The 21875-nt window shown below is 53.5% G+C and overlaps 67 non-coding genes across 67 annotated transcripts; 23 read left to right on the plus strand and 44 right to left on the minus strand.

Annotated features, from left to right (window-relative positions):
- The first annotated feature begins 132 nt into the window (after positions 1 to 132).
- Positions 133 to 204, plus strand: Trnap-agg. Its single transcript has one exon. It is a non-coding gene; the product is annotated as a tRNA-Pro (tRNA).
- Positions 205 to 398: 194 nt separating this feature from the next.
- On the minus strand, positions 399 to 471 carry Trnav-aac. The gene has a single exon. It is a non-coding gene; the product is annotated as a tRNA-Val (tRNA).
- Positions 472 to 628: 157 nt separating this feature from the next.
- Positions 629 to 701, minus strand: Trnav-cac. The gene has a single exon. It is a non-coding gene; the product is annotated as a tRNA-Val (tRNA).
- A 402-nt stretch (positions 702 to 1103) lies between these two features.
- On the plus strand, positions 1104 to 1175 carry Trnap-agg. Its single transcript has one exon. It is a non-coding gene; the product is annotated as a tRNA-Pro (tRNA).
- Positions 1176 to 1369: 194 nt separating this feature from the next.
- Positions 1370 to 1442, minus strand: Trnav-aac. Its single transcript has one exon. It is a non-coding gene; the product is annotated as a tRNA-Val (tRNA).
- Positions 1443 to 1599: 157 nt separating this feature from the next.
- Trnav-cac lies at positions 1600 to 1672 on the minus strand. The gene has a single exon. It is a non-coding gene; the product is annotated as a tRNA-Val (tRNA).
- A 402-nt stretch (positions 1673 to 2074) lies between these two features.
- Trnap-agg lies at positions 2075 to 2146 on the plus strand. Its single transcript has one exon. It is a non-coding gene; the product is annotated as a tRNA-Pro (tRNA).
- A 194-nt stretch (positions 2147 to 2340) lies between these two features.
- Positions 2341 to 2413, minus strand: Trnav-aac. The gene has a single exon. It is a non-coding gene; the product is annotated as a tRNA-Val (tRNA).
- Positions 2414 to 2570: 157 nt separating this feature from the next.
- Trnav-cac lies at positions 2571 to 2643 on the minus strand. Its single transcript has one exon. It is a non-coding gene; the product is annotated as a tRNA-Val (tRNA).
- Positions 2644 to 3045: 402 nt separating this feature from the next.
- On the plus strand, positions 3046 to 3117 carry Trnap-agg. The gene has a single exon. It is a non-coding gene; the product is annotated as a tRNA-Pro (tRNA).
- A 194-nt stretch (positions 3118 to 3311) lies between these two features.
- On the minus strand, positions 3312 to 3384 carry Trnav-aac. Its single transcript has one exon. It is a non-coding gene; the product is annotated as a tRNA-Val (tRNA).
- Positions 3385 to 3541: 157 nt separating this feature from the next.
- Positions 3542 to 3614, minus strand: Trnav-cac. The gene has a single exon. It is a non-coding gene; the product is annotated as a tRNA-Val (tRNA).
- A 402-nt stretch (positions 3615 to 4016) lies between these two features.
- On the plus strand, positions 4017 to 4088 carry Trnap-agg. The gene has a single exon. It is a non-coding gene; the product is annotated as a tRNA-Pro (tRNA).
- A 194-nt stretch (positions 4089 to 4282) lies between these two features.
- On the minus strand, positions 4283 to 4355 carry Trnav-aac. The gene has a single exon. It is a non-coding gene; the product is annotated as a tRNA-Val (tRNA).
- Positions 4356 to 4512: 157 nt separating this feature from the next.
- Positions 4513 to 4585, minus strand: Trnav-cac. Its single transcript has one exon. It is a non-coding gene; the product is annotated as a tRNA-Val (tRNA).
- A 402-nt stretch (positions 4586 to 4987) lies between these two features.
- On the plus strand, positions 4988 to 5059 carry Trnap-agg. Its single transcript has one exon. It is a non-coding gene; the product is annotated as a tRNA-Pro (tRNA).
- A 194-nt stretch (positions 5060 to 5253) lies between these two features.
- Positions 5254 to 5326, minus strand: Trnav-aac. The gene has a single exon. It is a non-coding gene; the product is annotated as a tRNA-Val (tRNA).
- A 157-nt stretch (positions 5327 to 5483) lies between these two features.
- On the minus strand, positions 5484 to 5556 carry Trnav-cac. Its single transcript has one exon. It is a non-coding gene; the product is annotated as a tRNA-Val (tRNA).
- A 402-nt stretch (positions 5557 to 5958) lies between these two features.
- Positions 5959 to 6030, plus strand: Trnap-agg. Its single transcript has one exon. It is a non-coding gene; the product is annotated as a tRNA-Pro (tRNA).
- A 194-nt stretch (positions 6031 to 6224) lies between these two features.
- Positions 6225 to 6297, minus strand: Trnav-aac. The gene has a single exon. It is a non-coding gene; the product is annotated as a tRNA-Val (tRNA).
- Positions 6298 to 6454: 157 nt separating this feature from the next.
- Positions 6455 to 6527, minus strand: Trnav-cac. Its single transcript has one exon. It is a non-coding gene; the product is annotated as a tRNA-Val (tRNA).
- Positions 6528 to 6929: 402 nt separating this feature from the next.
- Positions 6930 to 7001, plus strand: Trnap-agg. Its single transcript has one exon. It is a non-coding gene; the product is annotated as a tRNA-Pro (tRNA).
- Positions 7002 to 7195: 194 nt separating this feature from the next.
- Trnav-aac lies at positions 7196 to 7268 on the minus strand. Its single transcript has one exon. It is a non-coding gene; the product is annotated as a tRNA-Val (tRNA).
- A 157-nt stretch (positions 7269 to 7425) lies between these two features.
- On the minus strand, positions 7426 to 7498 carry Trnav-cac. The gene has a single exon. It is a non-coding gene; the product is annotated as a tRNA-Val (tRNA).
- A 402-nt stretch (positions 7499 to 7900) lies between these two features.
- Positions 7901 to 7972, plus strand: Trnap-agg. Its single transcript has one exon. It is a non-coding gene; the product is annotated as a tRNA-Pro (tRNA).
- A 194-nt stretch (positions 7973 to 8166) lies between these two features.
- Trnav-aac lies at positions 8167 to 8239 on the minus strand. The gene has a single exon. It is a non-coding gene; the product is annotated as a tRNA-Val (tRNA).
- Positions 8240 to 8396: 157 nt separating this feature from the next.
- Positions 8397 to 8469, minus strand: Trnav-cac. Its single transcript has one exon. It is a non-coding gene; the product is annotated as a tRNA-Val (tRNA).
- A 402-nt stretch (positions 8470 to 8871) lies between these two features.
- On the plus strand, positions 8872 to 8943 carry Trnap-agg. Its single transcript has one exon. It is a non-coding gene; the product is annotated as a tRNA-Pro (tRNA).
- A 194-nt stretch (positions 8944 to 9137) lies between these two features.
- Positions 9138 to 9210, minus strand: Trnav-aac. Its single transcript has one exon. It is a non-coding gene; the product is annotated as a tRNA-Val (tRNA).
- Positions 9211 to 9367: 157 nt separating this feature from the next.
- On the minus strand, positions 9368 to 9440 carry Trnav-cac. Its single transcript has one exon. It is a non-coding gene; the product is annotated as a tRNA-Val (tRNA).
- A 402-nt stretch (positions 9441 to 9842) lies between these two features.
- On the plus strand, positions 9843 to 9914 carry Trnap-agg. Its single transcript has one exon. It is a non-coding gene; the product is annotated as a tRNA-Pro (tRNA).
- Positions 9915 to 10108: 194 nt separating this feature from the next.
- Trnav-aac lies at positions 10109 to 10181 on the minus strand. The gene has a single exon. It is a non-coding gene; the product is annotated as a tRNA-Val (tRNA).
- A 276-nt stretch (positions 10182 to 10457) lies between these two features.
- Positions 10458 to 10530, minus strand: Trnav-cac. Its single transcript has one exon. It is a non-coding gene; the product is annotated as a tRNA-Val (tRNA).
- Positions 10531 to 10932: 402 nt separating this feature from the next.
- On the plus strand, positions 10933 to 11004 carry Trnap-agg. The gene has a single exon. It is a non-coding gene; the product is annotated as a tRNA-Pro (tRNA).
- A 194-nt stretch (positions 11005 to 11198) lies between these two features.
- On the minus strand, positions 11199 to 11271 carry Trnav-aac. The gene has a single exon. It is a non-coding gene; the product is annotated as a tRNA-Val (tRNA).
- A 157-nt stretch (positions 11272 to 11428) lies between these two features.
- Trnav-cac lies at positions 11429 to 11501 on the minus strand. Its single transcript has one exon. It is a non-coding gene; the product is annotated as a tRNA-Val (tRNA).
- A 402-nt stretch (positions 11502 to 11903) lies between these two features.
- On the plus strand, positions 11904 to 11975 carry Trnap-agg. Its single transcript has one exon. It is a non-coding gene; the product is annotated as a tRNA-Pro (tRNA).
- A 194-nt stretch (positions 11976 to 12169) lies between these two features.
- On the minus strand, positions 12170 to 12242 carry Trnav-aac. Its single transcript has one exon. It is a non-coding gene; the product is annotated as a tRNA-Val (tRNA).
- A 157-nt stretch (positions 12243 to 12399) lies between these two features.
- On the minus strand, positions 12400 to 12472 carry Trnav-cac. Its single transcript has one exon. It is a non-coding gene; the product is annotated as a tRNA-Val (tRNA).
- A 402-nt stretch (positions 12473 to 12874) lies between these two features.
- Trnap-agg lies at positions 12875 to 12946 on the plus strand. The gene has a single exon. It is a non-coding gene; the product is annotated as a tRNA-Pro (tRNA).
- A 194-nt stretch (positions 12947 to 13140) lies between these two features.
- Positions 13141 to 13213, minus strand: Trnav-aac. Its single transcript has one exon. It is a non-coding gene; the product is annotated as a tRNA-Val (tRNA).
- A 157-nt stretch (positions 13214 to 13370) lies between these two features.
- Trnav-cac lies at positions 13371 to 13443 on the minus strand. The gene has a single exon. It is a non-coding gene; the product is annotated as a tRNA-Val (tRNA).
- Positions 13444 to 13845: 402 nt separating this feature from the next.
- Trnap-agg lies at positions 13846 to 13917 on the plus strand. The gene has a single exon. It is a non-coding gene; the product is annotated as a tRNA-Pro (tRNA).
- A 194-nt stretch (positions 13918 to 14111) lies between these two features.
- On the minus strand, positions 14112 to 14184 carry Trnav-aac. Its single transcript has one exon. It is a non-coding gene; the product is annotated as a tRNA-Val (tRNA).
- Positions 14185 to 14341: 157 nt separating this feature from the next.
- Positions 14342 to 14414, minus strand: Trnav-cac. Its single transcript has one exon. It is a non-coding gene; the product is annotated as a tRNA-Val (tRNA).
- Positions 14415 to 14816: 402 nt separating this feature from the next.
- Positions 14817 to 14888, plus strand: Trnap-agg. Its single transcript has one exon. It is a non-coding gene; the product is annotated as a tRNA-Pro (tRNA).
- A 194-nt stretch (positions 14889 to 15082) lies between these two features.
- On the minus strand, positions 15083 to 15155 carry Trnav-aac. Its single transcript has one exon. It is a non-coding gene; the product is annotated as a tRNA-Val (tRNA).
- A 157-nt stretch (positions 15156 to 15312) lies between these two features.
- Positions 15313 to 15385, minus strand: Trnav-cac. Its single transcript has one exon. It is a non-coding gene; the product is annotated as a tRNA-Val (tRNA).
- Positions 15386 to 15787: 402 nt separating this feature from the next.
- On the plus strand, positions 15788 to 15859 carry Trnap-agg. The gene has a single exon. It is a non-coding gene; the product is annotated as a tRNA-Pro (tRNA).
- A 194-nt stretch (positions 15860 to 16053) lies between these two features.
- On the minus strand, positions 16054 to 16126 carry Trnav-aac. Its single transcript has one exon. It is a non-coding gene; the product is annotated as a tRNA-Val (tRNA).
- A 157-nt stretch (positions 16127 to 16283) lies between these two features.
- Positions 16284 to 16356, minus strand: Trnav-cac. The gene has a single exon. It is a non-coding gene; the product is annotated as a tRNA-Val (tRNA).
- Positions 16357 to 16758: 402 nt separating this feature from the next.
- Positions 16759 to 16830, plus strand: Trnap-agg. Its single transcript has one exon. It is a non-coding gene; the product is annotated as a tRNA-Pro (tRNA).
- A 194-nt stretch (positions 16831 to 17024) lies between these two features.
- On the minus strand, positions 17025 to 17097 carry Trnav-aac. The gene has a single exon. It is a non-coding gene; the product is annotated as a tRNA-Val (tRNA).
- A 157-nt stretch (positions 17098 to 17254) lies between these two features.
- On the minus strand, positions 17255 to 17327 carry Trnav-cac. The gene has a single exon. It is a non-coding gene; the product is annotated as a tRNA-Val (tRNA).
- A 402-nt stretch (positions 17328 to 17729) lies between these two features.
- Positions 17730 to 17801, plus strand: Trnap-agg. The gene has a single exon. It is a non-coding gene; the product is annotated as a tRNA-Pro (tRNA).
- Positions 17802 to 17995: 194 nt separating this feature from the next.
- On the minus strand, positions 17996 to 18068 carry Trnav-aac. The gene has a single exon. It is a non-coding gene; the product is annotated as a tRNA-Val (tRNA).
- Positions 18069 to 18344: 276 nt separating this feature from the next.
- Trnav-cac lies at positions 18345 to 18417 on the minus strand. The gene has a single exon. It is a non-coding gene; the product is annotated as a tRNA-Val (tRNA).
- A 402-nt stretch (positions 18418 to 18819) lies between these two features.
- Positions 18820 to 18891, plus strand: Trnap-agg. Its single transcript has one exon. It is a non-coding gene; the product is annotated as a tRNA-Pro (tRNA).
- Positions 18892 to 19085: 194 nt separating this feature from the next.
- On the minus strand, positions 19086 to 19158 carry Trnav-aac. The gene has a single exon. It is a non-coding gene; the product is annotated as a tRNA-Val (tRNA).
- Positions 19159 to 19315: 157 nt separating this feature from the next.
- On the minus strand, positions 19316 to 19388 carry Trnav-cac. Its single transcript has one exon. It is a non-coding gene; the product is annotated as a tRNA-Val (tRNA).
- A 402-nt stretch (positions 19389 to 19790) lies between these two features.
- On the plus strand, positions 19791 to 19862 carry Trnap-agg. Its single transcript has one exon. It is a non-coding gene; the product is annotated as a tRNA-Pro (tRNA).
- Positions 19863 to 20056: 194 nt separating this feature from the next.
- Trnav-aac lies at positions 20057 to 20129 on the minus strand. Its single transcript has one exon. It is a non-coding gene; the product is annotated as a tRNA-Val (tRNA).
- Positions 20130 to 20286: 157 nt separating this feature from the next.
- On the minus strand, positions 20287 to 20359 carry Trnav-cac. The gene has a single exon. It is a non-coding gene; the product is annotated as a tRNA-Val (tRNA).
- Positions 20360 to 20761: 402 nt separating this feature from the next.
- Positions 20762 to 20833, plus strand: Trnap-agg. The gene has a single exon. It is a non-coding gene; the product is annotated as a tRNA-Pro (tRNA).
- Positions 20834 to 21027: 194 nt separating this feature from the next.
- Positions 21028 to 21100, minus strand: Trnav-aac. Its single transcript has one exon. It is a non-coding gene; the product is annotated as a tRNA-Val (tRNA).
- Positions 21101 to 21257: 157 nt separating this feature from the next.
- Trnav-cac lies at positions 21258 to 21330 on the minus strand. Its single transcript has one exon. It is a non-coding gene; the product is annotated as a tRNA-Val (tRNA).
- Positions 21331 to 21732: 402 nt separating this feature from the next.
- On the plus strand, positions 21733 to 21804 carry Trnap-agg. The gene has a single exon. It is a non-coding gene; the product is annotated as a tRNA-Pro (tRNA).
- The last annotated feature ends 71 nt before the right edge of the window (positions 21805 to 21875 follow it).

Raw genomic sequence — 21875 nt, forward strand, 5'->3', positions numbered from 1 at the left:
GTACCAATAGCCCAGGAAGGCCGCCGACCGCAGGAATTCGCGCCGCCCCCATCCCGCCAGCGTACACGAGACTTCCAGGGCACCCTGGACGACATCGAGGGACTGGAATAATTGGCATTCGCCGTGTCACAGGGCTCGTTGGTCTAGGGGTATGATTCCTGCTTAGGGTGCAGGAGGTCCCGGGTTCAAATCCCGGACGAGCCCTAGCGTTTTGTGCAAAGTGATCGCACGTCAGTGGCTGAGTCAGCGCAAAAAGCTCGCCGTCAATATCAAATGAATTTCTTATTCGATGTGAGCAATTGACACTCGGGTCCGACGCGTGAAGGCGATTACGAAGGTTTCGGGTACAGATGGTAGCAGATGCATGTTAGTACGTCTTGCTTAAAGTGATGAAAAAGTGTTTCCGCCCGGGATCGAAACGGGGACCTTCTGCGTGTTAGGCAGACGTGATAACCGCTACACCACGGAAACTGCTTGTGTGCACCTTACTTCACAGACGACTTATAGTGATGTTGCCATCGTAACTAAAAAATTCAATAAATGTGGTACTTGCAAACGAAGGGACATGCAGCAGATCCACACACGACGTGGCTCATTGGAGGACAATACGACATAGGCAGGAAAATACTGTTCCCGCCCGGGATCGAACCGGGGACCTTCTGCGTGTGAAGCAGACGTGATAACCGCTACACTACGGAAACGACGGACCTGAGGAGTCCATCCTTGTTCACTCGAACTTGCCTCAGACTTTCTCTCGTCCGCGAATGCACACACGACAGTTCCTTTGTCAGCCTGGAACCCATCACAGCCGAGGGCTCAAGAAGTCTTCGGGGTGCTCGAGAGGGTGTCTGCCGTAGCACCCCTAACGAGATAGCGGCGTTTCGCGCAGTCGTTATTGCAAGTCATATCAGCAAAAGCAATCACTTTCTCAGCAGCAGGCAGTGCGAGCCCAGCGGCAGCTCTACATGAAGGTACCAATAGCCCAGGAAGGCCGCCGACCGCAGGAATTCGCGCCGCCCCCATCCCGCCAGCGTACACGAGACTTCCAGGGCACCCTGGACGACATCGAGGGACTGGAATAATTGGCATTCGCCGTGTCACAGGGCTCGTTGGTCTAGGGGTATGATTCCTGCTTAGGGTGCAGGAGGTCCCGGGTTCAAATCCCGGACGAGCCCTAGCGTTTTGTGCAAAGTGATCGCACGTCAGTGGCTGAGTCAGCGCAAAAAGCTCGCCGTCAATATCAAATGAATTTCTTATTCGATGTGAGCAATTGACACTCGGGTCCGACGCGTGAAGGCGATTACGAAGGTTTCGGGTACAGATGGTAGCAGATGCATGTTAGTACGTCTTGCTTAAAGTGATGAAAAAGTGTTTCCGCCCGGGATCGAAACGGGGACCTTCTGCGTGTTAGGCAGACGTGATAACCGCTACACCACGGAAACTGCTTGTGTGCACCTTACTTCACAGACGACTTATAGTGATGTTGCCATCGTAACTAAAAAATTCAATAAATGTGGTACTTGCAAACGAAGGGACATGCAGCAGATCCACACACGACGTGGCTCATTGGAGGACAATACGACATAGGCAGGAAAATACTGTTCCCGCCCGGGATCGAACCGGGGACCTTCTGCGTGTGAAGCAGACGTGATAACCGCTACACTACGGAAACGACGGACCTGAGGAGTCCATCCTTGTTCACTCGAACTTGCCTCAGACTTTCTCTCGTCCGCGAATGCACACACGACAGTTCCTTTGTCAGCCTGGAACCCATCACAGCCGAGGGCGCAAGAAGTCTTCGGGGTGCTCGAGAGGGTGTCTGCCGTAGCACCCCTAACGAGATAGCGGCGTTTCGCGCAGTCGTTATTGCAAGTCATATCAGCAAAAGCAATCACTTTCTCAGCAGCAGGCAGTGCGAGCCCAGCGGCAGCTCTACATGAAGGTACCAATAGCCCAGGAAGGCCGCCGACCGCAGGAATTCGCGCCGCCCCCATCCCGCCAGCGTACACGAGACTTCCAGGGCACCCTGGACGACATCGAGGGACTGGAATAATTGGCATTCGCCGTGTCACAGGGCTCGTTGGTCTAGGGGTATGATTCCTGCTTAGGGTGCAGGAGGTCCCGGGTTCAAATCCCGGACGAGCCCTAGCGTTTTGTGCAAAGTGATCGCACGTCAGTGGCTGAGTCAGCGCAAAAAGCTCGCCGTCAATATCAAATGAATTTCTTATTCGATGTGAGCAATTGACACTCGGGTCCGACGCGTGAAGGCGATTACGAAGGTTTCGGGTACAGATGGTAGCAGATGCATGTTAGTACGTCTTGCTTAAAGTGATGAAAAAGTGTTTCCGCCCGGGATCGAACCGGGGACCTTCTGCGTGTTAGGCAGACGTGATAACCGCTACACCACGGAAACTGCTTGTGTGCACCTTTCTTCACAGACGACTTATAGTGATGTTGCCATCGTAACTAAAAAATTCAATAAATGTGGTACTTGCAACCGAAGGGACATGCAGCAGAACCACACACGACGTGGCTCATTGGAGGACAATACGACATAGGCAGGAAAATACTGTTCCCGCCCGGGATCGAACCGGGGACCTTCTGCGTGTGAAGCAGACGTGATAACCGCTACACTACGGAAACGACGGACCTGAGGAGTCCATCCTTGTTCACTCGAACTTGCCTCAGACTTTCTCTCGTCCGCGAATGCACACACGACAGTTCCTTTGTCAGCCTGGAACCCATCACAGCCGAGGGCGCAAGAAGTCTTCGGGGTGCTCGAGAGGGTGTCTGCCGTAGCACCCCTAACGAGATAGCGGCGTTTCGCGCAGTCGTTATTGCAAGTCATATCAGCAAAAGCAATCACTTTCTCAGCAGCAGGCAGTGCGAGCCCAGCGGCAGCTCTACATGAAGGTACCAGTAGCCCAGGAAGGCCGCCGACCGCAGGAATTCGCGCCGCCCCCATCCCGCCAGCGTACACGAGACTTCCAGGGCACCCTGGACGACATCGAGGGACTGGAATAATTGGCATTCGCCGTGTCACAGGGCTCGTTGGTCTAGGGGTATGATTCCTGCTTAGGGTGCAGGAGGTCCCGGGTTCAAATCCCGGACGAGCCCTAGCGTTTTGTGCAAAGTGATCGCACGTCAGTGGCTGAGTCAGCGCAAAAAGCTCGCCGTCAATATCAAATGAATTTCTTATTCGATGTGAGCAATTGACACTCGGGTCCGACGCGTGAAGGCGATTACGAAGGTTTCGGGTACAGATGGTAGCAGATGCATGTTAGTACGTCTTGCTTAAAGTGATGAAAAAGTGTTTCCGCCCGGGATCGAACCGGGGACCTTCTGCGTGTTAGGCAGACGTGATAACCGCTACACCACGGAAACTGCTTGTGTGCACCTTACTTCACAGACGACTTATAGTGATGTTGCCATCGTAACTAAAAAATTCAATAAATGTGGTACTTGCAAACGAAGGGACATGCAGCAGATCCACACACGACGTGGCTCATTGGAGGACAATACGACATAGGCAGGAAAATACTGTTCCCGCCCGGGATCGAACCGGGGACCTTCTGCGTGTGAAGCAGACGTGATAACCGCTACACTACGGAAACGACGGACCTGAGGAGTCCATCCTTGTTCACTCGAACTTGCCTCAGACTTTCTCTCGTCCGCGAATGCACACACGACAGTTCCTTTGTCAGCCTGGAACCCATCACAGCCGAGGGCGCAAGAAGTCTTCGGGGTGCTCGAGAGGGTGTCTGCCGTAGCACCCCTAACGAGATAGCGGCGTTTCGCGCAGTCGTTATTGCAAGTCATATCAGCAAAAGCAATCACTTTCTCAGCAGCAGGCAGTGCGAGCCCAGCGGCAGCTCTACATGAAGGTACCAATAGCCCAGGAAGGCCGCCGACCGCAGGAATTCGCGCCGCCCCCATCCCGCCAGCGTACACGAGACTTCCAGGGCACCCTGGACGACATCGAGGGACTGGAATAATTGGCATTCGCCGTGTCACAGGGCTCGTTGGTCTAGGGGTATGATTCCTGCTTAGGGTGCAGGAGGTCCCGGGTTCAAATCCCGGACGAGCCCTAGCGTTTTGTGCAAAGTGATCGCACGTCAGTGGCTGAGTCAGCGCAAAAAGCTCGCCGTCAATATCAAATGAATTTCTTATTCGATGTGAGCAATTGACACTCGGGTCCGACGCGTGAAGGCGATTACGAAGGTTTCGGGTACAGATGGTAGCAGATGCATGTTAGTACGTCTTGCTTAAAGTGATGAAAAAGTGTTTCCGCCCGGGATCGAACCGGGGACCTTCTGCGTGTTAGGCAGACGTGATAACCGCTACACCACGGAAACTGCTTGTGTGCACCTTTCTTCACAGACGACTTATAGTGATGTTGCCATCGTAACTAAAAAATTCAATAAATGTGGTACTTGCAACCGAAGGGACATGCAGCAGAACCACACACGACGTGGCTCATTGGAGGACAATACGACATAGGCAGGAAAATACTGTTCCCGCCCGGGATCGAACCGGGGACCTTCTGCGTGTGAAGCAGACGTGATAACCGCTACACTACGGAAACGACGGACCTGAGGAGTCCATCCTTGTTCACTCGAACTTGCCTCAGACTTTCTCTCGTCCGCGAATGCACACACGACAGTTCCTTTGTCAGCCTGGAACCCATCACAGCCGAGGGCGCAAGAAGTCTTCGGGGTGCTCGAGAGGGTGTCTGCCGTAGCACCCCTAACGAGATAGCGGCGTTTCGCGCAGTCGTTATTGCAAGTCATATCAGCAAAAGCAATCACTTTCTCAGCAGCAGGCAGTGCGAGCCCAGCGGCAGCTCTACATGAAGGTACCAATAGCCCAGGAAGGCCGCCGACCGCAGGAATTCGCGCCGCCCCCATCCCGCCAGCGTACACGAGACTTCCAGGGCACCCTGGACGACATCGAGGGACTGGAATAATTGGCATTCGCCGTGTCACAGGGCTCGTTGGTCTAGGGGTATGATTCCTGCTTAGGGTGCAGGAGGTCCCGGGTTCAAATCCCGGACGAGCCCTAGCGTTTTGTGCAAAGTGATCGCACGTCAGTGGCTGAGTCAGCGCAAAAAGCTCGCCGTCAATATCAAATGAATTTCTTATTCGATGTGAGCAATTGACACTCGGGTCCGACGCGTGAAGGCGATTACGAAGGTTTCGGGTACAGATGGTAGCAGATGCATGTTAGTACGTCTTGCTTAAAGTGATGAAAAAGTGTTTCCGCCCGGGATCGAACCGGGGACCTTCTGCGTGTTAGGCAGACGTGATAACCGCTACACCACGGAAACTGCTTGTGTGCACCTTTCTTCACAGACGACTTATAGTGATGTTGCCATCGTAACTAAAAAATTCAATAAATGTGGTACTTGCAACCGAAGGGACATGCAGCAGAACCACACACGACGTGGCTCATTGGAGGACAATACGACATAGGCAGGAAAATACTGTTCCCGCCCGGGATCGAACCGGGGACCTTCTGCGTGTGAAGCAGACGTGATAACCGCTACACTACGGAAACGACGGACCTGAGGAGTCCATCCTTGTTCACTCGAACTTGCCTCAGACTTTCTCTCGTCCGCGAATGCACACACGACAGTTCCTTTGTCAGCCTGGAACCCATCACAGCCGAGGGCGCAAGAAGTCTTCGGGGTGCTCGAGAGGGTGTCTGCCGTAGCACCCCTAACGAGATAGCGGCGTTTCGCGCAGTCGTTATTGCAAGTCATATCAGCAAAAGCAATCACTTTCTCAGCAGCAGGCAGTGCGAGCCCAGCGGCAGCTCTACATGAAGGTACCAATAGCCCAGGAAGGCCGCCGACCGCAGGAATTCGCGCCGCCCCCATCCCGCCAGCGTACACGAGACTTCCAGGGCACCCTGGACGACATCGAGGGACTGGAATAATTGGCATTCGCCGTGTCACAGGGCTCGTTGGTCTAGGGGTATGATTCCTGCTTAGGGTGCAGGAGGTCCCGGGTTCAAATCCCGGACGAGCCCTAGCGTTTTGTGCAAAGTGATCGCACGTCAGTGGCTGAGTCAGCGCAAAAAGCTCGCCGTCAATATCAAATGAATTTCTTATTCGATGTGAGCAATTGACACTCGGGTCCGACGCGTGAAGGCGATTACGAAGGTTTCGGGTACAGATGGTAGCAGATGCATGTTAGTACGTCTTGCTTAAAGTGATGAAAAAGTGTTTCCGCCCGGGATCGAACCGGGGACCTTCTGCGTGTTAGGCAGACGTGATAACCGCTACACCACGGAAACTGCTTGTGTGCACCTTTCTTCAGAGACGACTTATAGTGATGTTGCCATCGTAACTAAAAAATTCAATAAATGTGGTACTTGCAACCGAAGGGACATGCAGCAGAACCACACACGACGTGGCTCATTGGAGGACAATACGACATAGGCAGGAAAATACTGTTCCCGCCCGGGATCGAACCGGGGACCTTCTGCGTGTGAAGCAGACGTGATAACCGCTACACTACGGAAACGACGGACCTGAGGAGTCCATCCTTGTTCACTCGAACTTGCCTCAGACTTTCTCTCGTCCGCGAATGCACACACGACAGTTCCTTTGTCAGCCTGGAACCCATCACAGCCGAGGGCGCAAGAAGTCTTCGGCGTGCTCGAGAGGGTGTCTGCCGTAGCACCCCTAACGAGATAGCGGCGTTTCGCGCAGTCGTTATTGCAAGTCATATCAGCAAAAGCAATCACTTTCTCAGCAGCAGGCAGTGCGAGCCCAGCGGCAGCTCTACATGAAGGTACCAATAGCCCAGGAAGGCCGCCGACCGCAGGAATTCGCGCCGCCCCCATCCCGCCAGCGTACACGAGACTTCCAGGGCACCCTGGACGACATCGAGGGACTGGAATAATTGGCATTCGCCGTGTCACAGGGCTCGTTGGTCTAGGGGTATGATTCCTGCTTAGGGTGCAGGAGGTCCCGGGTTCAAATCCCGGACGAGCCCTAGCGTTTTGTGCAAAGTGATCGCACGTCAGTGGCTGAGTCAGCGCAAAAAGCTCGCCGTCAATATCAAATGAATTTCTTATTCGATGTGAGCAATTGACACTCGGGTCCGACGCGTGAAGGCGATTACGAAGGTTTCGGGTACAGATGGTAGCAGATGCATGTTAGTACGTCTTGCTTAAAGTGATGAAAAAGTGTTTCCGCCCGGGATCGAAACGGGGACCTTCTGCGTGTTAGGCAGACGTGATAACCGCTACACCACGGAAACTGCTTGTGTGCACCTTACTTCACAGACGACTTATAGTGATGTTGCCATCGTAACTAAAAAATTCAATAAATGTGGTACTTGCAAACGAAGGGACATGCAGCAGATCCACACACGACGTGGCTCATTGGAGGACAATACGACATAGGCAGGAAAATACTGTTCCCGCCCGGGATCGAACCGGGGACCTTCTGCGTGTGAAGCAGACGTGATAACCGCTACACTACGGAAACGACGGACCTGAGGAGTCCATCCTTGTTCACTCGAACTTGCCTCAGACTTTCTCTCGTCCGCGAATGCACACACGACAGTTCCTTTGTCAGCCTGGAACCCATCACAGCCGAGGGCTCAAGAAGTCTTCGGGGTGCTCGAGAGGGTGTCTGCCGTAGCACCCCTAACGAGATAGCGGCGTTTCGCGCAGTCGTTATTGCAAGTCATATCAGCAAAAGCAATCACTTTCTCAGCAGCAGGCAGTGCGAGCCCAGCGGCAGCTCTACATGAAGGTACCAATAGCCCAGGAAGGCCGCCGACCGCAGGAATTCGCGCCGCCCCCATCCCGCCAGCGTACACGAGACTTCCAGGGCACCCTGGACGACATCGAGGGACTGGAATAATTGGCATTCGCCGTGTCACAGGGCTCGTTGGTCTAGGGGTATGATTCCTGCTTAGGGTGCAGGAGGTCCCGGGTTCAAATCCCGGACGAGCCCTAGCGTTTTGTGCAAAGTGATCGCACGTCAGTGGCTGAGTCAGCGCAAAAAGCTCGCCGTCAATATCAAATGAATTTCTTATTCGATGTGAGCAATTGACACTCGGGTCCGACGCGTGAAGGCGATTACGAAGGTTTCGGGTACAGATGGTAGCAGATGCATGTTAGTACGTCTTGCTTAAAGTGATGAAAAAGTGTTTCCGCCCGGGATCGAAACGGGGACCTTCTGCGTGTTAGGCAGACGTGATAACCGCTACACCACGGAAACTGCTTGTGTGCACCTTACTTCACAGACGACTTATAGTGATGTTGCCATCGTAACTAAAAAATTCAATAAATGTGGTACTTGCAAACGAAGGGACATGCAGCAGATCCACACACGACGTGGCTCATTGGAGGACAATACGACATAGGCAGGAAAATACTGTTCCCGCCCGGGATCGAACCGGGGACCTTCTGCGTGTGAAGCAGACGTGATAACCGCTACACTACGGAAACTACGGACCTGAGGAGTCCATCCTTGTTCACTCGAACTTGCCTCAGACTTTCTCTCGTCCGCGAATGCACACACGACAGTTCCTTTGTCAGCCTGGAACCCATCACAGCCGAGGGCTCAAGAAGTCTTCGGGGTGCTCGAGAGGGTGTCTGCCGTAGCACCCCTAACGAGATAGCGGCGTTTCGCGCAGTCGTTATTGCAAGTCATATCAGCAAAAGCAATCACTTTCTCAGCAGCAGGCAGTGCGAGCCCAGCGGCAGCTCTACATGAAGGTACCAATAGCCCAGGAAGGCCGCCGACCGCAGGAATTCGCGCCGCCCCCATCCCGCCAGCGTACACGAGACTTCCAGGGCACCCTGGACGACATCGAGGGACTGGAATAATTGGCATTCGCCGTGTCACAGGGCTCGTTGGTCTAGGGGTATGATTCCTGCTTAGGGTGCAGGAGGTCCCGGGTTCAAATCCCGGACGAGCCCTAGCGTTTTGTGCAAAGTGATCGCACGTCAGTGGCTGAGTCAGCGCAAAAAGCTCGCCGTCAATATCAAATGAATTTCTTATTCGATGTGAGCAATTGACACTCGGGTCCGACGCGTGAAGGCGATTACGAAGGTTTCGGGTACAGATGGTAGCAGATGCATGTTAGTACGTCTTGCTTAAAGTGATGAAAAAGTGTTTCCGCCCGTGATCGAAACGGGGACCTTCTGCGTGTTAGGCAGACGTGATAACCGCTACACCACGGAAACTGCTTGTGTGCACCTTACTTCACAGACGACTTATAGTGATGTTGCCATCGTAACTAAAAAATTCAATAAATGTGGTACTTGCAAACGAAGGGACATGCAGCAGATCCACACACGACGTGGCTCATTGGAGGACAATACGACATAGGCAGGAAAATACTGTTCCCGCCCGGGATCGAACCGGGGACCTTCTGCGTGTGAAGCAGACGTGATAACCGCTACACTACGGAAACGACGGACCTGAGGAGTCCATCCTTGTTCACTCGAACTTGCCTCAGACTTTCTCTCGTCCGCGAATGCACACACGACAGTTCCTTTGTCAGCCTGGAACCCATCACAGACGAGGGCTCAAGAAGTCTTCGGGGTGCTCGAGAGGGTGTCTGCCGTAGCACCCCTAACGAGATAGCGGCGTTTCGCGCAGTCGTTATTGCAAGTCATATCAGCAAAAGCAATCACTTTCTCAGCAGCAGGCAGTGCGAGCCCAGCGGCAGCTCTACATGAAGGTACCAATAGCCCAGGAAGGCCGCCGACCGCAGGAATTCGCGCCGCCCCCATCCCGCCAGCGTACACGAGACTTCCAGGGCACCCTGGACGACATCGAGGGACTGGAATAATTGGCATTCGCCGTGTCACAGGGCTCGTTGGTCTAGGGGTATGATTCCTGCTTAGGGTGCAGGAGGTCCCGGGTTCAAATCCCGGACGAGCCCTAGCGTTTTGTGCAAAGTGATCGCACGTCAGTGGCTGAGTCAGCGCAAAAAGCTCGCCGTCAATATCAAATGAATTTCTTATTCGATGTGAGCAATTGACACTCGGGTCCGACGCGTGAAGGCGATTACGAAGGTTTCGGGTACAGATGGTAGCAGATGCATGTTAGTACGTCTTGCTTAAAGTGATGAAAAAGTGTTTCCGCCCGGGATCGAAACGGGGACCTTCTGCGTGTTAGGCAGACGTGATAACCGCTACACCACGGAAACTGCTTGTGTTCACCTTACTTCACAGACGACTTATAGTGATGTTGCCATCGTAACTAAAAAATTCAATAAATGTGGTACTTGCAAACGAAGGGACATGCAGCAGATCCACACACGACGTGGCTCATTGGAGGACAATACGACATAGGCAGGAAAATACTGTTCCCGCCCGTAACTAAAAAATTCAATAAATGTGGTACTTGCAAACGAAGGGACATGCAGCAGATCCACACACGACGTGGCTCATTGGAGGACAATACGACATAGGCAGGAAAATACTGTTCCCGCCCGGGATCGAACCGGGGACCTTCTGCGTGTGAAGCAGACGTGATAACCGCTACACTACGGAAACGACGGACCTGAGGAGTCCATCCTTGTTCACTCGAACTTGCCTCAGACTTTCTCTCGTCCGCGAATGCACACACGACAGTTCCTTTGTCAGCCTGGAACCCATCACAGCCGAGGGCTCAAGAAGTCTTCGGGGTGCTCGAGAGGGTGTCTGCCGTAGCACCCCTAACGAGATAGCGGCGTTTCGCGCAGTCGTTATTGCAAGTCATATCAGCAAAAGCAATCACTTTCTCAGCAGCAGGCAGTGCGAGCCCAGCGGCAGCTCTACATGAAGGTACCAATAGCCCAGGAAGGCCGCCGACCGCAGGAATTCGCGCCGCCCCCATCCCGCCAGCGTACACGAGACTTCCAGGGCACCCTGGACGACATCGAGGGACTGGAATAATTGGCATTCGCCGTGTCACAGGGCTCGTTGGTCTAGGGGTATGATTCCTGCTTAGGGTGCAGGAGGTCCCGGGTTCAAATCCCGGACGAGCCCTAGCGTTTTGTGCAAAGTGATCGCACGTCAGTGGCTGAGTCAGCGCAAAAAGCTCGCCGTCAATATCAAATGAATTTCTTATTCGATGTGAGCAATTGACACTCGGGTCCGACGCGTGAAGGCGATTACGAAGGTTTCGGGTACAGATGGTAGCAGATGCATGTTAGTACGTCTTGCTTAAAGTGATGAAAAAGTGTTTCCGCCCGGGATCGAACCGGGGACCTTCTGCGTGTTAGGCAGACGTGATAACCGCTACACCACGGAAACTGCTTGTGTGCACCTTACTTCACAGACGACTTATAGTGATGTTGCCATCGTAACTAAAAAATTCAATAAATGTGGTACTTGCAAACGAAGGGACATGCAGCAGATCCACACACGACGTGGCTCATTGGAGGACAATACGACATAGGCAGGAAAATACTGTTCCCGCCCGGGATCGAACCGGGGACCTTCTGCGTGTGAAGCAGACGTGATAACCGCTACACTACGGAAACGACGGACCTGAGGAGTCCATCCTTGTTCACTCGAACTTGCCTCAGACTTTCTCTCGTCCGCGAATGCACACACGACAGTTCCTTTGTCAGCCTGGAACCCATCACAGACGAGGGCTCAAGAAGTCTTCGGGGTGCTCGAGAGGGTGTCTGCCGTAGCACCCCTAACGAGATAGCGGCGTTTCGCGCAGTCGTTATTGCAAGTCATATCAGCAAAAGCAATCACTTTCTCAGCAGCAGGCAGTGCGAGCCCAGCGGCAGCTCTACATGAAGGTACCAATAGCCCAGGAAGGCCGCCGACCGCAGGAATTCGCGCCGCCCCCATCCCGCCAGCGTACACGAGACTTCCAGGGCACCCTGGACGACATCGAGGGACTGGAACAATTGGCATTCGCCGTGTCACAGGGCTCGTTGGTCTAGGGGTATGATTCCTGCTTAGGGTGCAGGAGGTCCCGGGTTCAAATCCCGGACGAGCCCTAGCGTTTTGTGCAAAGTGATCGCACGTCAGTGGCTGAGTCAGCGCAAAAAGCTCGCCGTCAATATCAAATGAATTTCTTATTCGATGTGAGCAATTGACACTCGGGTCCGACGCGTGAAGGCGATTACGAAGGTTTCGGGTACAGATGGTAGCAGATGCATGTTAGTACGTCTTGCTTAAAGTGATGAAAAAGTGTTTCCGCCCGGGATCGAACCGGGGACCTTCTGCGTGTTAGGCAGACGTGATAACCGCTACACCACGGAAACTGCTTGTGTGCACCTTACTTCACAGACGACTTATAGTGATGTTGCCATCGTAACTAAAAAATTCAATAAATGTGGTACTTGCAAACGAAGGGACATGCAGCAGATCCACACACGACGTGGCTCATTGGAGGACAATACGACATAGGCAGGAAAATACTGTTCCCGCCCGGGATCGAACCGGGGACCTTCTGCGTGTGAAGCAGACGTGATAACCGCTACACTACGGAAACGACGGACCTGAGGAGTCCATCCTTGTTCACTCGAACTTGCCTCAGACTTTCTCTCGTCCGCGAATGCACACACGACAGTTCCTTTGTCAGCCTGGAACCCATCACAGCCGAGGGCGCAAGAAGTCTTCGGGGTGCTCGAGAGGGTGTCTGCCGTAGCACCCCTAACGAGATAGCGGCGTTTCGCGCAGTCGTTATTGCAAGTCATATCAGCAAAAGCAATCACTTTCTCAGCAGCAGGCAGTGCGAGCCCAGCGGCAGCTCTACATGAAGGTACCAATAGCCCAGGAAGGCCGCCGACCGCAGGAATTCGCGCCGCCCCCATCCCGCCAGCGTACACGAGACTTCCAGGGCACCCTGGACGACATCGAGGGACTGGAATAATTGGCATTCGCCGTGTCACAGGGCTCGTTGGTCTAGGGGTATGATTCCTGCTTAGGGTGCAGGAGGTCCCGGGTTCAAATCCCGGACGAGCCCTAGCGTTTTGTGCAAAGTGATCGCACGTCAGTGGCTGAGTCAGCGCAAAAAGCTCGCCGTCAATATCAAATGAATTTCTTATTCGATGTGAGCAATTGACACTCGGGTCCGACGCGTGAAGGCGATTACGAAGGTTTCGGGTACAGATGGTAGCAGATGCATGTTAGTACGTCTTGCTTAAAGTGATGAAAAAGTGTTTCCGCCCGGGATCGAACCGGGGACCTTCTGCGTGTTAGGCAGACGTGATAACCGCTACACCACGGAAACTGCTTGTGTGCACCTTTCTTCACAGACGACTTATAGTGATGTTGCCATCGTAACTAAAAAATTCAATAAATGTGGTACTTGCAACCGAAGGGACATGCAGCAGAACCACACACGACGTGGCTCATTGGAGGACAATACGACATAGGCAGGAAAATACTGTTCCCGCCCGGGATCGAACCGGGGACCTTCTGCGTGTGAAGCAGACGTGATAACCGCTACACTACGGAAACGACGGACCTGAGGAGTCCATCCTTGTTCACTCGAACTTGCCTCAGACTTTCTCTCGTCCGCGAATGCACACACGACAGTTCCTTTGTCAGCCTGGAACCCATCACAGCCGAGGGCGCAAGAAGTCTTCGGGGTGCTCGAGAGGGTGTCTGCCGTAGCACCCCTAACGAGATAGCGGCGTTTCGCGCAGTCGTTATTGCAAGTCATATCAGCAAAAGCAATCACTTTCTCAGCAGCAGGCAGTGCGAGCCCAGCGGCAGCTCTACATGAAGGTACCAATAGCCCAGGAAGGCCGCCGACCGCAGGAATTCGCGCCGCCCCCATCCCGCCAGCGTACACGAGACTTCCAGGGCACCCTGGACGACATCGAGGGACTGGAATAATTGGCATTCGCCGTGTCACAGGGCTCGTTGGTCTAGGGGTATGATTCCTGCTTAGGGTGCAGGAGGTCCCGGGTTCAAATCCCGGACGAGCCCTAGCGTTTTGTGCAAAGTGATCGCACGTCAGTGGCTGAGTCAGCGCAAAAAGCTCGCCGTCAATATCAAATGAATTTCTTATTCGATGTGAGCAATTGACACTCGGGTCCGACGCGTGAAGGCGATTACGAAGGTTTCGGGTACAGATGGTAGCAGATGCATGTTAGTACGTCTTGCTTAAAGTGATGAAAAAGTGTTTCCGCCCGGGATCGAACCGGGGACCTTCTGCGTGTTAGGCAGACGTGATAACCGCTACACCACGGAAACTGCTTGTGTGCACCTTTCTTCACAGACGACTTATAGTGATGTTGCCATCGTAACTAAAAAATTCAATAAATGTGGTACTTGCAACCGAAGGGACATGCAGCAGAACCACACACGACGTGGCTCATTGGAGGACAATACGACATAGGCAGGAAAATACTGTTCCCGCCCGGGATCGAACCGGGGACCTTCTGCGTGTGAAGCAGACGTGATAACCGCTACACTACGGAAACGACGGACCTGAGGAGTCCATCCTTGTTCACTCGAACTTGCCTCAGACTTTCTCTCGTCCGCGAATGCACACACGACAGTTCCTTTGTCAGCCTGGAACCCATCACAGCCGAGGGCGCAAGAAGTCTTCGGGGTGCTCGAGAGGGTGTCTGCCGTAGCACCCCTAACGAGATAGCGGCGTTTCGCGCAGTCGTTATTGCAAGTCATATCAGCAAAAGCAATCACTTTCTCAGCAGCAGGCAGTGCGAGCCCAGCGGCAGCTCTACATGAAGGTACCAATAGCCCAGGAAGGCCGCCGACCGCAGGAATTCGCGCCGCCCCCATCCCGCCAGCGTACACGAGACTTCCAGGGCACCCTGGACGACATCGAGGGACTGGAATAATTGGCATTCGCCGTGTCACAGGGCTCGTTGGTCTAGGGGTATGATTCCTGCTTAGGGTGCAGGAGGTCCCGGGTTCAAATCCCGGACGAGCCCTAGCGTTTTGTGCAAAGTGATCGCACGTCAGTGGCTGAGTCAGCGCAAAAAGCTCGCCGTCAATATCAAATGAATTTCTTATTCGATGTGAGCAATTGACACTCGGGTCCGACGCGTGAAGGCGATTACGAAGGTTTCGGGTACAGATGGTAGCAGATGCATGTTAGTACGTCTTGCTTAAAGTGATGAAAAAGTGTTTCCGCCCGGGATCGAACCGGGGACCTTCTGCGTGTTAGGCAGACGTGATAACCGCTACACCACGGAAACTGCTTGTGTGCACCTTTCTTCACAGACGACTTATAGTGATGTTGCCATCGTAACTAAAAAATTCAATAAATGTGGTACTTGCAACCGAAGGGACATGCAGCAGAACCACACACGACGTGGCTCATTGGAGGACAATACGACATAGGCAGGAAAATACTGTTCCCGCCCGGGATCGAACCGGGGACCTTCTGCGTGTGAAGCAGACGTGATAACCGCTACACTACGGAAACGACGGACCTGAGGAGTCCATCCTTGTTCACTCGAACTTGCCTCAGACTTTCTCTCGTCCGCGAATGCACACACGACAGTTCCTTTGTCAGCCTGGAACCCATCACAGCCGAGGGCGCAAGAAGTCTTCGGGGTGCTCGAGAGGGTGTCTGCCGTAGCACCCCTAACGAGATAGCGGCGTTTCGCGCAGTCGTTATTGCAAGTCATATCAGCAAAAGCAATCACTTTCTCAGCAGCAGGCAGTGCGAGCCCAGCGGCAGCTCTACATGAAGGTACCAATAGCCCAGGAAGGCCGCCGACCGCAGGAATTCGCGCCGCCCCCATCCCGCCAGCGTACACGAGACTTCCAGGGCACCCTGGACGACATCGAGGGACTGGAATAATTGGCATTCGCCGTGTCACAGGGCTCGTTGGTCTAGGGGTATGATTCCTGCTTAGGGTGCAGGAGGTCCCGGGTTCAAATCCCGGACGAGCCCTAGCGTTTTGTGCAAAGTGATCGCACGTCAGTGGCTGAGTCAGCGCAAAAAGCTCGCCGTCAATATCAAATGAATTTCTTATTCGATGTGAGCAATTGACACTCGGGTCCGACGCGTGAAGGCGATTACGAAGGTTTCGGGTACAGATGGTAGCAGATGCATGTTAGTACGTCTTGCTTAAAGTGATGAAAAAGTGTTTCCGCCCGGGATCGAACCGGGGACCTTCTGCGTGTTAGGCAGACGTGATAACCGCTACACCACGGAAACTGCTTGTGTGCACCTTTCTTCAGAGACGACTTATAGTGATGTTGCCATCGTAACTAAAAAATTCAATAAATGTGGTACTTGCAACCGAAGGGACATGCAGCAGAACCACACACGACGTGGCTCATTGGAGGACAATACGACATAGGCAGGAAAATACTGTTCCCGCCCGGGATCGAACCGGGGACCTTCTGCGTGTGAAGCAGACGTGATAACCGCTACACTACGGAAACGACGGACCTGAGGAGTCCATCCTTGTTCACTCGAACTTGCCTCAGACTTTCTCTCGTCCGCGAATGCACACACGACAGTTCCTTTGTCAGCCTGGAACCCATCACAGCCGAGGGCGCAAGAAGTCTTCGGGGTGCTCGAGAGGGTGTCTGCCGTAGCACCCCTAACGAGATAGCGGCGTTTCGCGCAGTCGTTATTGCAAGTCATATCAGCAAAAGCAATCACTTTCTCAGCAGCAGGCAGTGCGAGCCCAGCGGCAGCTCTACATGAAGGTACCAATAGCCCAGGAAGGCCGCCGACCGCAGGAATTCGCGCCGCCCCCATCCCGCCAGCGTACACGAGACTTCCAGGGCACCCTGGACGACATCGAGGGACTGGAATAATTGGCATTCGCCGTGTCACAGGGCTCGTTGGTCTAGGGGTATGATTCCTGCTTAGGGTGCAGGAGGTCCCGGGTTCAAATCCCGGACGAGCCCTAGCGTTTTGTGCAAAGTGATCGCACGTCAGTGGCTGAGTCAGCGCAAAAAGCTCGCCGTCAATATCAAATGAATTTCTTATTCGATGTGAGCAATTGACACTCGGGTCCGACGCGTGAAGGCGATTACGAAGGTTTCGGGTACAGATGGTAGCAGATGCATGTTAGTACGTCTTGCTTAAAGTGATGAAAAAGTGTTTCCGCCCGGGATCGAAACGGGGACCTTCTGCGTGTTAGGCAGACGTGATAACCGCTACACCACGGAAACTGCTTGTGTGCACCTTACTTCACAGACGACTTATAGTGATGTTGCCATCGTAACTAAAAAATTCAATAAATGTGGTACTTGCAAACGAAGGGACATGCAGCAGATCCACACACGACGTGGCTCATTGGAGGACAATACGACATAGGCAGGAAAATACTGTTCCCGCCCGGGATCGAACCGGGGACCTTCTGCGTGTGAAGCAGACGTGATAACCGCTACACTACGGAAACGACGGACCTGAGGAGTCCATCCTTGTTCACTCGAACTTGCCTCAGACTTTCTCTCGTCCGCGAATGCACACACGACAGTTCCTTTGTCAGCCTGGAACCCATCACAGACGAGGGCTCAAGAAGTCTTCGGGGTGCTCGAGAGGGTGTCTGCCGTAGCACCCCTAACGAGATAGCGGCGTTTCGCGCAGTCGTTATTGCAAGTCATATCAGCAAAAGCAATCACTTTCTCAGCAGCAGGCAGTGCGAGCCCAGCGGCAGCTCTACATGAAGGTACCAATAGCCCAGGAAGGCCGCCGACCGCAGGAATTCGCGCCGCCCCCATCCCGCCAGCGTACACGAGACTTCCAGGGCACCCTGGACGACATCGAGGGACTGGAATAATTGGCATTCGCCGTGTCACAGGGCTCGTTGGTCTAGGGGTATGATTCCTGCTTAGGGTGCAGGAGGTCCCGGGTTCAAATCCCGGACGAGCCCTAGCGTTTTGTGCAAAGTGATCGCACGTCAGTGGCTGAGTCAGCGCAAAAAGCTCGCCGTCAATATCAAATGAATTTCTTATTCGATGTGAGCAATTGACACTCGGGTCCGACGCGTGAAGGCGATTACGAAGGTTTCGGGTACAGATGGTAGCAGATGCATGTTAGTACGTCTTGCTTAAAGTGATGAAAAAGTGTTTCCGCCCGGGATCGAAACGGGGACCTTCTGCGTGTTAGGCAGACGTGATAACCGCTACACCACGGAAACTGCTTGTGTGCACCTTACTTCACAGACGACTTATAGTGATGTTGCCATCGTAACTAAAAAATTCAATAAATGTGGTACTTGCAAACGAAGGGACATGCAGCAGATCCACACACGACGTGGCTCATTGGAGGACAATACGACATAGGCAGGAAAATACTGTTCCCGCCCGTAACTAAAAAATTCAATAAATGTGGTACTTGCAAACGAAGGGACATGCAGCAGATCCACACACGACGTGGCTCATTGGAGGACAATACGACATAGGCAGGAAAATACTGTTCCCGCCCGGGATCGAACCGGGGACCTTCTGCGTGTGAAGCAGACGTGATAACCGCTACACTACGGAAACGAGGGACCTGAGGAGTCCATCCTTGTTCACTCGAACTTGCCTCAGACTTTCTCTCGTCCGCGAATGCACACACGACAGTTCCTTTGTCAGCCTGGAACCCATCACAGCCGAGGGCTCAAGAAGTCTTCGGGGTGCTCGAGAGGGTGTCTGCCGTAGCACCCCTAACGAGATAGCGGCGTTTCGCGCAGTCGTTATTGCAAGTCATATCAGCAAAAGCAATCACTTTCTCAGCAGCAGGCAGTGCGAGCCCAGCGGCAGCTCTACATGAAGGTACCAATAGCCCAGGAAGGCCGCCGACCGCAGGAATTCGCGCCGCCCCCATCCCGCCAGCGTACACGAGACTTCCAGGGCACCCTGGACGACATCGAGTGACTGGAATAATTGGCATTCGCCGTGTCACAGGGCTCGTTGGTCTAGGGGTATGATTCCTGCTTAGGGTGCAGGAGGTCCCGGGTTCAAATCCCGGACGAGCCCTAGCGTTTTGTGCAAAGTGATCGCACGTCAGTGGCTGAGTCAGCGCAAAAAGCTCGCCGTCAATATCAAATGAATTTCTTATTCGATGTGAGCAATTGACACTCGGGTCCGACGCGTGAAGGCGATTACGAAGGTTTCGGGTACAGATGGTAGCAGATGCATGTTAGTACGTCTTGCTTAAAGTGATGAAAAAGTGTTTCCGCCCGGGATCGAAACGGGGACCTTCTGCGTGTTAGGCAGACGTGATAACCGCTACACCACGGAAACTGCTTGTGTGCACCTTACTTCACAGACGACTTATAGTGATGTTGCCATCGTAACTAAAAAATTCAATAAATGTGGTACTTGCAAACGAAGGGACATGCAGCAGATCCACACACGACGTGGCTCATTGGAGGACAATACGACATAGGCAGGAAAATACTGTTCCCGCCCGGGATCGAACCGGGGACCTTCTGCGTGTGAAGCAGACGTGATAACCGCTACACTACGGAAACGACGGACCTGAGGAGTCCATCCTTGTTCACTCGAACTTGCCTCAGACTTTCTCTCGTCCGCGAATGCACACACGACAGTTCCTTTGTCAGCCTGGAACCCATCACAGCCGAGGGCTCAAGAAGTCTTCGGGGTGCTCGAGAGGGTGTCTGCCGTAGCACCCCTAACGAGATAGCGGCGTTTCGCGCAGTCGTTATTGCAAGTCATATCAGCAAAAGCAATCACTTTCTCAGCAGCAGGCAGTGCGAGCCCAGCGGCAGCTCTACATGAAGGTACCAATAGCCCAGGAAGGCCGCCGACCGCAGGAATTCGCGCCGCCCCCATCCCGCCAGCGTACACGAGACTTCCAGGGCACCCTGGACGACATCGAGGGACTGGAATAATTGGCATTCGCCGTGTCACAGGGCTCGTTGGTCTAGGGGTATGATTCCTGCTTAGGGTGCAGGAGGTCCCGGGTTCAAATCCCGGACGAGCCCTAGCGTTTTGTGCAAAGTGATCGCACGTCAGTGGCTGAGTCAGCGCAAAAAGCTCGCCGTCAATATCAAATGAATTTCTTATTCGATGTGAGCAATTGACACTCGGGTCCGACGCGTGAAGGCGATTACGAAGGTTTCGGGTACAGATGGTAGCAGATGCATGTTAGTACGTCTTGCTTAAAGTGATGAAAAAGTGTTTCCGCCCGGGATCGAAACGGGGACCTTCTGCGTGTTAGGCAGACGTGATAACCGCTACACCACGGAAACTGCTTGTGTGCACCTTACTTCACAGACGACTTATAGTGATGTTGCCATCGTAACTAAAAAATTCAATAAATGTGGTACTTGCAAACGAAGGGACATGCAGCAGATCCACACACGACGTGGCTCATTGGAGGACAATACGACATAGGCAGGAAAATACTGTTCCCGCCCGGGATCGAACCGGGGACCTTCTGCGTGTGAAGCAGACGTGATAACCGCTACACTACGGAAACGACGGACCTGAGGAGTCCATCCTTGTTCACTCGAACTTGCCTCAGACTTTCTCTCGTCCGCGAATGCACACACGACAGTTCCTTTGTCAGCCTGGAACCCATCACAGCCGAGGGCTCAAGAAGTCTTCGGGGTGCTCGAGAGGGTGTCTGCCGTAGCACCCCTAACGAGATAGCGGCGTTTCGCGCAGTCGTTATTGCAAGTCATATCAGCAAAAGCAATCACTTTCTCAGCAGCAGGCAGTGCGAGCCCAGCGGCAGCTCTACATGAAGGTACCAATAGCCCAGGAAGGCCGCCGACCGCAGGAATTCGCGCCGCCCCCATCCCGCCAGCGTACACGAGACTTCCAGGGCACCCTGGACGACATCGAGGGACTGGAATAATTGGCATTCGCCGTGTCACAGGGCTCGTTGGTCTAGGGGTATGATTCCTGCTTAGGGTGCAGGAGGTCCCGGGTTCAAATCCCGGACGAGCCCTAGCGTTTTGTGCAAAGTGATCGCACGTCAGTGGCTGAGTCAGCGCAAAAAGCTCGCCGTCAATATCAAATGAATTTCTTATTCGATGTGAGCAATTGACACTCGGGTCCGACGCGTGAAGGCGATTACGAAGGTTTCGGGTACAGATGGTAGCAGATGCATGTTAGTACGTCTTGCTTAAAGTGATGAAAAAGTGTTTCCGCCCGGGATCGAACCGGGGACCTTCTGCGTGTTAGGCAGACGTGATAACCGCTACACCACGGAAACTGCTTGTGTGCACCTTACTTCACAGACGACTTATAGTGATGTTGCCATCGTAACTAAAAAATTCAATAAATGTGGTACTTGCAAACGAAGGGACATGCAGCAGATCCACACACGACGTGGCTCATTGGAGGACAATACGACATAGGCAGGAAAATACTGTTCCCGCCCGGGATCGAACCGGGGACCTTCTGCGTGTGAAGCAGACGTGATAACCGCTACACTACGGAAACGACGGACCTGAGGAGTCCATCCTTGTTCACTCGAACTTGCCTCAGACTTTCTCTCGTCCGCGAATGCACACACGACAGTTCCTTTGTCAGCCTGGAACCCATCACAGCCGAGGGCTCAAGAAGTCTTCGGGGTGCTCGAGAGGGTGTCTGCCGTAGCACCCCTAACGAGATAGCGGCGTTTCGCGCAGTCGTTATTGCAAGTCATATCAGCAAAAGCAATCACTTTCTCAGCAGCAGGCAGTGCGAGCCCAGCGGCAGCTCTACATGAAGGTACCAATAGCCCAGGAAGGCCGCCGACCGCAGGAATTCGCGCCGCCCCCATCCCGCCAGCGTACACGAGACTTCCAGGGCACCCTGGACGACATCGAGGGACTGGAATAATTGGCATTCGCCGTGTCACAGGGCTCGTTGGTCTAGGGGTATGATTCCTGCTTAGGGTGCAGGAGGTCCCGGGTTCAAATCCCGGACGAGCCCTAGCGTTTTGTGCAAAGTGATCGCACGTCAGTGGCTGAGTCAGCGCAAAAAGCTCGCCGTCAATATCAAAT

This window comes from Schistocerca americana, chromosome 2 (genome assembly GCF_021461395.2).
Source record: "Schistocerca americana isolate TAMUIC-IGC-003095 chromosome 2, iqSchAmer2.1, whole genome shotgun sequence".
Lineage (NCBI taxonomy): Eukaryota > Metazoa > Arthropoda > Insecta > Orthoptera > Acrididae > Schistocerca > Schistocerca americana.